The following is a 9894-nucleotide window of genomic DNA, read 5'->3' as shown; positions in this document are numbered from 1 at the left end:
TGCTCCTGTTGTCTTGGGTTCTGGTTGTGGAAAGATGCAGGTGTTGGGAGCACCATCAAGCTCCAGAGGGACCAACCATGGATGCTGCTTCCCACATGGTGTCAGTGGGGTGGTTTTTGTCCCCTTCAAGGCCAACAGCATCTGCTCATGGTCCTCCCATGGGTCTCCTGCCTTGATTGTTCTCCTCTGCTATGGGTTCTCCTTGTTTTAATGCCAGACTCGTGTTGCCCCCAAAGGCAACCAAAGATGACTGGAGCTCCAGTGAACTCATACAGAAGGTCTGTAGGCACGGAGGACTTCCTCAAATGCCTCTATGGGGCTGGAGCGAGAGTGAAATGCTGGCTGGAAAAAAGTTCTGAGAGTTCTGCTCGAGTAAATTCCCCCGGCGCCTGCTAACGTGGACCTAATTGAATGAGGACAGCTGACCTGCAAAGCTTCACCCACCATCTGATGACACAAGCGTTTTGAAAGGGATGTCTTAGCGGTGCAGATGGGAGCTGATTTGTATGCGCTTCTCTGCTCTCTGCTTTCATTTATCTTCACACCTCTAACAGATGCTGACTGGCCACTTCAGCTTCTCTACCCTCCCTTCCTCCCTAGACTCCCCCCTTCAATAATTAATCAAGAGACGTAATTTGTATTTCTAAGGCTGCGCTTCGTCTGTTAATGAGGGAGGTTCCTCATTCCAGCAGGTTTTTTCCAACACTTCCAAGTGCTGCTCCAAAGGTTTGAAGGGTCAATGATGCTTTGGTGATGCCTTTCTCCTGCCAGAGGGAATTTCAACCCAAGCCAAGGGGCTCGTGAGAGGTCAACCAGCCAGGCTCTTACCATGATTTCCTTGGACTTGTCACACCACAGGGAAGGAGTCAAAGGTTGGCTGGGCAGAGGGGACACTATGGGCCACATCCCAACTTCCCTGCTCTCCTTGGGTTGTCCTCATGGGGTGACAGTGGCAGCATCACCATGAGATGCCTTCACTGCCCGCTTTTTACCACCAACAGGCACCTTTTGAGGACCCAGCTCCAAATTCACCACCTCTCCCCACTATCCCACGTCATACGGCCAACGCAGACCTATCTGCTGCTGTCCCTCATCCCCTTGGGCTTTGCACATGTTCTCGTCTTCCTTTCTCTTCACCAAGCACCACCTCAGCCTGTTTCTCCAGACGAACGTTTCTTCCCCTCTGGGTTGAATTTAATTTTGTTATTTCCTTCTTTATTTTTCTAACCTGTGTTCAGTTTTCTCTGACCTCTCTGGAGGGAGCACCCAGTCCCTCCCAGTTCAGTATCTTCTGGAAATTGAATTGGCTTGGCTGATGGAAGAAAACAAATTTCAAGCAGGAAACAGAGATTTCAGTCCAGGCTTGAAAGGGGTTATTACAGACAGCAATGAAAAAACCACTGATTAAAGAATTAAAAAACCCAACCTGTACTGGGTCCTTTCAACACTTAAAGATAAGAGGGAGGGGAGGACTTTTCTCCACGGAAATAGCATCTTTCTGTCTCCATCGATCGCTTCCCAGCTAAGAGTGCCCACAAACAAATAAAAAAGGACAGTTTGGGATATGTTAGCTGCTCACAAGCGATGCTGTGGCTTTGTTTCAGTTTTCATAACATCAGTGTTCCTTCAGTGACCTGCTCTGGTTTCTAAAGGAAACCTGCTGAGATCACCAACGTGAAGTGCTTGTGCTTCCTCCCAGGGTTTCAGTGGAAGATGATCAGCTGGGTCTTCTTCTGCACAAAGGGTAAAAACCCAGCAGCTCCATTGCTTCCCCTTGAGGACTTTGTTTCTGGGTGGGCTTCCAGGCTCGTGGAGCCCATGAAGAGCTAACCGTGTTCACAACAAGAGCATGACATGCCCTGTAGAGCATCGATACACAGAAGAAGAAGAAGCTCATCTGCCCAAGCTCGCCGTAACAAATTAATTCCTCTGTCTGCAGTACAAGGACTTGTAATTCTTCAACAAACAGTGTGTGTGAACAAGATATTTATTTTACAGGCTGAAGGACTCGTACATACTCTTCTCTATAAAGCTCCTCATCAGGTCATGAATCTCTTCAGCATCTCCCAACAGCACAGGAACAACCGGAGGGCATCACCCACCCCTCAGCACAGGAATGCTGGAGATCTCCAAACTCTATAACACCCCATCAAGCACTATTTAAATCCATCCCGTAGGCTACGTGGGTCATAGAATCATAGAATCGTTGGGTTGGAAATGATCTTTGAGATCATCAAGTCCAAAGGATCCTTGCTAAGGAGGTTTTTTTTTCCCAGTTGCTGGCAGCATGCGCGCTCCTAGAGCCAGACCTCCCGGCAGATCGGCTTCTCCGATGGCGTGTAACCCAAGGAAGTGGAGTGTAACATGATTTTTAATTAACAATGCAAAAGAAAGCAGTTGCTTGCCATATAAATTGTGTTTACTAAGAATGACTTAAAATAGATAAATATTTTTCTCGGACGCATTTTAATTAATTGCTTAATAAAATCACCACGAACCCCTCCAAATACCTTAAATAAACACATCGCTCAGGGAATGAATTAATTAACATTTCATTCCTGGGAATGGCTATTAATTGCTACAAATTGCTCGGAGAATGGCTTTTGTTGCTTTATTGCCAGCAGTACCTTCAATTCCTAGCGGTGTAATTTGGCAGTCCCCTCAGATGAGAATCGTCCCCATGCGTGACATCTTCTGAGCACCACCCCGCATCCCTCCGCTGCCCCTGTAACCTTGGCATCCTCCACGGATGGAGCAGCTGATGGAGATGGATGATGTTTCATGGACCATCCCTTGGAGGTCCGTGTTGGACAAGGATAGGGGATGGTTCGTGCCAGCAGCTCCACGTTTGCAGAGCATCTCCTGCGCATGACAACCTTGTGAGAGATGATTGAGTGAGGAACACAGCCCGAGCAGTGTCACGCTACCTGCCCTGCACGGCTCTGGCGTGATGCATCGCGCAAATTATTTCTTTATTAAGAGTAAATTTCCATAATGGTGATCTATGGGGTTATTCCTCTTCTCCTGCCTGCTCCCTCCCTAATGAAGATGTGTGGGCCTCGTGCGGTTCCTCAGCCACACGTCTGCTGTCCTCCCTTCGTGCCGATGAAACAAGTTCATTTATCAGCCGGTGAGGGTGACAGGTAATCTCTCCACCATCTAAATTACCAGACTGGGTCTGCCAGCTTGGGGTTTAATCAAGTTCAGGAGGGCAGAGCCCTGAGCAAAGCATTGAGCATCTTTGCTGATGGCCACATGGTCCCTGAGCACATGGGCTGGGGAAGCAAAGATGATGGTACCCACCATACTCAAGGAAAGGCTTCCAAGCCTCCAGCTCCCATCCTGATTGGGATCCTGATCCCTCCAGATCATCCATCCATCCACGGCTGCTGCAGTGACAGCCTCTTCCCAAACCCCTCCATCCTCAATGCAGTCATGGACGTGTTCAAGGTCAGGTTGGATGAGGCTTTGAGCAACCTGGTCTAGTGGAAGGGGTCTCTGCTGATGGCAGGGGGGTAGGAACTGGATGAGCTTTAAGGTCCCTTCCAACCCAAACCAGTCTGGGATTCTATGATTCTATGATCTTGGCTCCACCATGAAGTGAACCCCAGTTCCTAATGGTGGAGATGTTGCACCTCGGAGCGGAGTTGCCAGCCTTGCTAATCTTCCCCTACCTTATTTCGTTTATTTTTTTCTTCAGAAACAAATAAACAGCGAGAAAAATTGCAACCTTTTCCCAAATTTCAGGATTTCAGACTTGAATCCCAGACAGGGGGGTGTTGGTGGCTGATTGTGCTCGCCGTCACACACCAAGTTGCTGCTACTGGGGTCTGATTGTTGTTAAACACTCTGGGGTTTTGATGATAATAATAACACCTCGTTGTGCAGAAGAAACCTCCGGCTTGATTTGCTGTCTAATCTCAGCTTCAGTGTTCCTCCTCCTGCCAAGCCAGGAGGTCGGCAATGAGCCTGATTGCTCATCAAACTACGGGTTTTGCAGCTCCTCCTTTCTATCAGCAGGTCCCATGGGTGGGAAAAATGAGTGAGGGGTTATTTACAGCTCCCCAGATCACACCTGAAGATGTGGAAATGGGATTCCAGCTCTCCAGAGAGCATCGGGGTACCAGAGCAGAGATGGGCAGGAACACCCCATGGCCAGAAGCCTGGAGAAACCAGGGTGAGAAGGTTTCTCTGTCCCAGATGGCACAATTAAAGCTGTGTCATTGGCATAACCTCTACAAGTCACGGTTCATTTTGGGGAGAAACCAGTCAAAATAATAGCCTTTCGCTTCGCACAGCGATCAGAACAAGTGGAGAGGGAGAAGTAGACAAAGCTGTTAACTGGTCAATGACTCGACTGATCAGCCGTTGTTAGGGCTGGTTGATGAGCCGTGCAGATGATCTACGGCGTAACGCTACGCACCGCAACCCCAGGACCGGGCATGACCAGGGTTTGCAGCTGAAGCTGCAGAAGATCCAACTGGGAGAGTGACACATGGACTTCAGTGCACTCCAGAGACGTAGGATGGACGTGGACCCCATGGGTGGCTTGGCCAGGGGATGGTAAGAAATAATACCTGTCCAGAGCACGTGCGGTGCAGACTGGAGGGGATTACAGACACTGGATTTTGCAGCTGGGAGATGTTGGCCAAAGCCCAACCGGCTCCTTTCCCAACACGAGGTGCTGATAAGGAAGCTCATCCCCTCTGGATGGAAAACTGGAGATGCCTTGATGGAAAAGCTATCACTATTTCAAAGGAAAAAACACAAAATTTCCCTTGGCTGGGTGATTCCTTCTGCAAATCGAGCTGTTTTCTTGACAGATCAAACCAAAAGATCCTCTTTTACAACATCCATTCTCCCCTCAGCCCCAGGCTCAGGAGATCATATGAAAATCAGATTTTTATTTTTTTTTCCCCAAGTTCCATTGCTAACATTAAATTCTGGGTTTTTTTAGGTGCAGAGAAATTTTAAAAACCATTCAGACAGGTTTGAAGAAGCAGGTTACGACAACCAGCTGCCAAAACTGCTTATCCCGGAGAAATACTGGGGATGTGAGTCATCTCCTGGTCCTAGATGAGCTTGGAGGTGTCACCTCCCCCCAGAAGGGATTTTACCCCTTCAGCAGTGATGCTGCATTTCATTTCTCCTGCCTACATCATCTTGACTTATCCCACCACACAATAGACATGACTAATAGCTTAACCATTATTTCTCGCCCGCCTCAAATAATCCAATTTCATCACGTGGTTTGTGTTTTCCTCAAATCTTTTAACGGGATTATTCTTTTCTGGGGTCTTCCTACCCCACTCCACCCCCGTAGAAGAATTGCTTTAGCCAGATTTATGGATGGTGGGATGTCAAAGCTCTAATTCTCGCCTTTCCCTCTACTACAGCTCTTATTTTTCACCTAAAGAAAACTTCACTCAGGGTTGTGGGCTTTACAACTTTACACCTCGCCCTGCAATTCCTTTGGGGTTTGGGGGATAAAAAACAGTGGTAAATGGAGAGAGAAAACCCCAGCCCTTCGTTAGCGTGAGAAATCTGCTGCCAAGGGGATCTTGGAGCCGGCACTGGGCTGGGAACGCATGTTTTGGATCACTGAAGCTACCAAACCCACACACTTCGGGGCAGAAATGATGGGCACGCATGGGATTCACGCATGGCCAGAGAGCTGGCGGGTGGCTGCGGCTTTTCAAAGGGTTTTCTCTTTCTTGGTCGACTCCTAAAGCTCCTCTGAGGTTCTGACTTGGGTTTGATTTTGGGATGTTTTCAAGGGCTTTGATCTCTGTAGTGCAAGAGGAATTCAGCACTCAGCAGGTTGACCTCTGGCTGGCATGGAGAGAGGAAACAGACCTTGGGACAGGTCTATATTAACTCTTCAAGGAGGTTGACCAACCTTGGACATGCCAAACAGTCAGGTAATGCTCCCTGATTGGACACGGTGCTTACCAGCTCCCTCTGACTTTCCAACCTCAGTTGGGAGGAAACTCACAGAGTTCCTCTAAAGCCCTTCCTTCCCCACGACAGCTGCTGTTGCCATCCCATCATTCAGGCTCGGTTTTAGGCTCTATCTGTCTGAATCTTGGCACGTTCTCAGGTTGGTGTGAGGCACAGCTCCTTCTCTGGCAGGTTCCTTGGCCGGCCTTGGCAGAACAGTTAATTATTCAGGGCTGAACTGTGTCTAGATCAAATGATTCAAGTTAAGATTATCAATGGAGGCAACTGTGCTTGGAGGCGTACACCCTAGGTGAAGATGGATTGAGTCCTAATTATGTGGGAATCTTCTTGCAGAAGATGTCAAGGGCAGTGATTTCTGTGTAAGCCAACATGGTTTCCTGCTGGCTGAACCATGAGTAACTTAGAGATCTGGCAATTCATAAGGAGGAATAATAAATGACATCTAGAAATGCAATCTTGTCGTGCTGATGCAAAACTACGGGCAACATATGGATGGAGAGGGAGAATAAAGCTACAAGTTCACCGAGAGATAGAATCATAGAATGGTTTGGGTTGGAAAGGACCTTAAAGATCATCTAGTTCCAACCCCCAGCTGAGATCTGCTCAATTTTTCACTACGAAATTCAACCATCCATTCAACCATCCTTCCATCCATCCATCCATCCATCCATCCATCCATCCATCCATTTCCAAACTTAAGTCAATATTCTTGGCCAAGCCTCTTGAATCCCCTTAGACCATGCCCTGGTAACAACACTGTTCCTTCTCAGCCATGTCATGAGAAAATCATCAAAAACGTGGCTGCATATTGGTACAACAGCCTGACCCATAAGAGCTTTGCGATTATTTATCGACTTCTGTATAAAACAGCAAGAAACAGCATTTTTTTTTTTTTAAAGAAGTAAAAATCATTAAGTCCTTAATTACACACTTCAATAGCAAAGCAGAGCTGAGCAAGAAGCGTTGCTTGATGCTCTACAGACAACCGGCCTCCTAATCCAGAGACACCAGCTCGTGTTTTTCCTTTGCTTTAATATTTGCCAACAGTTTCCAGAGAGGAACAGACACGCAGGGATAACTTCAGGACCTGAAGTTAACAGAGATACTCCATGACCTGACACTGGATGAGATCAGAATCTCCTTTGGGGTCTTTCTAGGCTGGGTTTTGCAAGGCTAGGTGCTGTTTACACCAGACAAGCACACCAAGATAACTTCATACCAGGTGGAGAGGTGGCTCAGGATGGAGAACACGTCCTCATCACATCTACCAAAGTCATCCAGGTTTGTGGAGGAAACTAGAAACTGCCCCAGCTCAGCTTGTGCCAGCTTCTCCTTTGTTTTCTCCTAGATTTGCTCTTTCCCCAAGACCTCAGCTTGACTTCCCAGCTGAGGAAGCCTGTGTGACATTTGCTCAAGCTCAGCAGCAGATCCACATGCCAACAGCCTACGTATGGCAGGTTGAGCCCTCTGATTGCCGGTGTCCCAGACCAGTCATGTGTACTGGGGAAATTACTGGGATGTGCAATCCTGGGGGGCGAGTGGGACCCAATGGGTTTATTTTGGGATGCCAAATATTTGGGATTTTCTTCTCCTCAGGCCACACATTTTGACCCACCTTTTGGAGCTCTCCTGACAGCTCTTTTAAGCAGAGACATTTCCAAGGACGTTGCTTGGGGAAATTAATCAAATGAACAATAACTGATAACGACTGAAATAATCAAAACACTACCACTTTGTGGGTTTACTGGAGCGGAGATGGTGATAGCAGATGCTAACGGTGACGTCCTCCATTTGAACCCCCCTCTAGCCCATGAAAACTGCAATAAAGGAGCAAAGATGGAATTGAGAAGTGAAATCACAGAATCATGGAATCACAGAATCATCAAATGTCGTGAGTTGGAAGGGACCCACCAGGATCATGGAGTCCAACTCCTGTTCCTGCACAGGACAAGCCCAGGATTCAGACCATGTGTCTGAGGGCCTTGGCCAAATGCTTCTTGACTATCATCAGGCTTGGTGCCATGAGCACCTCCCTGGGGAGCCTGTTCCAGTGCTCCACCACCCTCTGCCTCAAGAACCTTTTCCTCATGGCCAACCTCACCATCCCCTGCCACATCTTCCTGCCATTTCCTCTGCTTCTGGCCTTGGTGGCCAGAGAGAAGAGATCAGCACTTGCCCCTCCTCTGCCCCTTGGGAGGAAGTTCCAGACCCTGATAAAATCTCCTCTCAGTCTCCTCTTCTCCAGGCTGAACAAACCAAGTACCTTCAGCTTCTCCTCATACCCTTCCCCTCTAAACCCTCCCCCAATTTTATGGCCCTCCTCCTAAAATCCTTTAGCAAAGCACCTTCAGGGCTGAGCTGGGTGCAAGCCCTGTCCCCATCCTGGGTCCTCCTTGCACATCCTGCCTCATCATTCACACCATGCTTGTCCCTGGCCACGTTCCCCGCACTCTGGCATGAAATAAAAAAACCCAAAAACCTCAAAGAGAGCTGAAGGCCTCTTAAATCAACGTCTTTCCCAGCTCGGAAGCTGTAAGAGGATTCATTATTTATATCGCAGAAACACAAAAGCTTAGCATATTTTAAGCTGTCAGAAACGACTTCAAGGCAACTCTTCCTCTCTTCTTCTTTTTTTTTTTTTAAACTAAACACATTGAGATGTCTCTGAATCGAGCGGCAGGAGGAAATTCTCTTTTTCTTTTGAAAAAGAAAATAAAATTGAGGGAATGAAAGAAAAAAAACCTCCCAGCCTTGTGATTCAGCTTGGGATGACCAAGGAACACACATCAGGGGACGCTCCCTGTGAGACGCTGGCGTAACCCTCAGAGTGACTCTTTCGCGACGTCGCACCGAGGTTAGGGCAGCAGGAGAAGTGAAGGAGGCATCTCTACTACTTCAGTGTTGGGTGTCTTTTAAAAATTTTTTTTCAGTCTTTCTCCCCCTTTTTTACATTTTCAATTTAGTCACAGCATCTCTAATTTCCTTAGATCTGAAGCCACCTCGTGAGACTGGAAGGGAACGATATAGAAGAAAGATTGGGGGGGGGGGGAAAACCCCGTCAGTGATCTTGTAAAAGTCAGTTTTGAAAAATCAATTTTTCTTGTGTGACAAGATTTGCTTAAGGCTTTTCGTTCTGTGAAATCAGCCCATCATCCTGCGGGAACGCATGAAAGAAGTGGCAAGTGTGGTTTGGAATAATTCAGATTAAAGACTGCTAAATTAGGCTTGAGAAGCTGCCACTTCTCCTTGTGAAGGAAGAGAAGATCTGGACAGAAAAGCCAATGATGGGATGTTTCCAGTCACCAGGAGGTTGTCTTGGAGGAGAGGTGACCAATGAGGCTGGGAAAACACAACCCTGAGATCTCTCCGAACCCTACAGATGTTTAAGAGAAGACTTAGCAGCTTCGTTTGGTTGCAAACCATAAAGTCTTTGCTGGTGTCTAGAGATTTGGGTGCAAAGTTTGCTGGAGGCTTTGGAGACAGGTTCACTCCAACGCTGGGGAACTGCAGTGCACAGGCAAAGGTTTGTGAGGATGTCATCCAACAGGACGCTGGAGGTCCTGGCTGGGAGGGGGATGACCACAACCATGGTGCACCTCATGTTTCAGTGGGTCCTTTTGAAACACGCCAGCAGAACCCTCCACCATCCCTCTCTGTTGGAGAGCTCCATCCATCACGGCACTTGGGCTGGTGGCTTCATCACTCATTTCTTTTGGTACCTTCAATCATTTCTACACCAGGGAATGTTGCTTGAGAGTACAAAGCGCTTTCCTTCCCCCTCCTTCTTGTCCCCCTTTTCAGCCATCAGACATCTCTCCTCTCCACTCTCTCCTAATTAGTTTGAGCTGCCTCTGAACATCTCCCACCCTCTTGTTCCCGTCACGCTGACTAGCCAGGGAACGGGAAGACAAATCTCCTCGTCCTCACACATCC

The sequence above is a fragment of the Antrostomus carolinensis genome, unplaced genomic scaffold (genome assembly GCF_000700745.2).
Source record: "Antrostomus carolinensis isolate BGI_N321 unplaced genomic scaffold, ASM70074v2 scaffold14345, whole genome shotgun sequence".
NCBI classification, from domain to species: Eukaryota; Metazoa; Chordata; class Aves; order Caprimulgiformes; family Caprimulgidae; genus Antrostomus; species Antrostomus carolinensis.
This window is presented reverse-complemented; position numbering follows the sequence as displayed.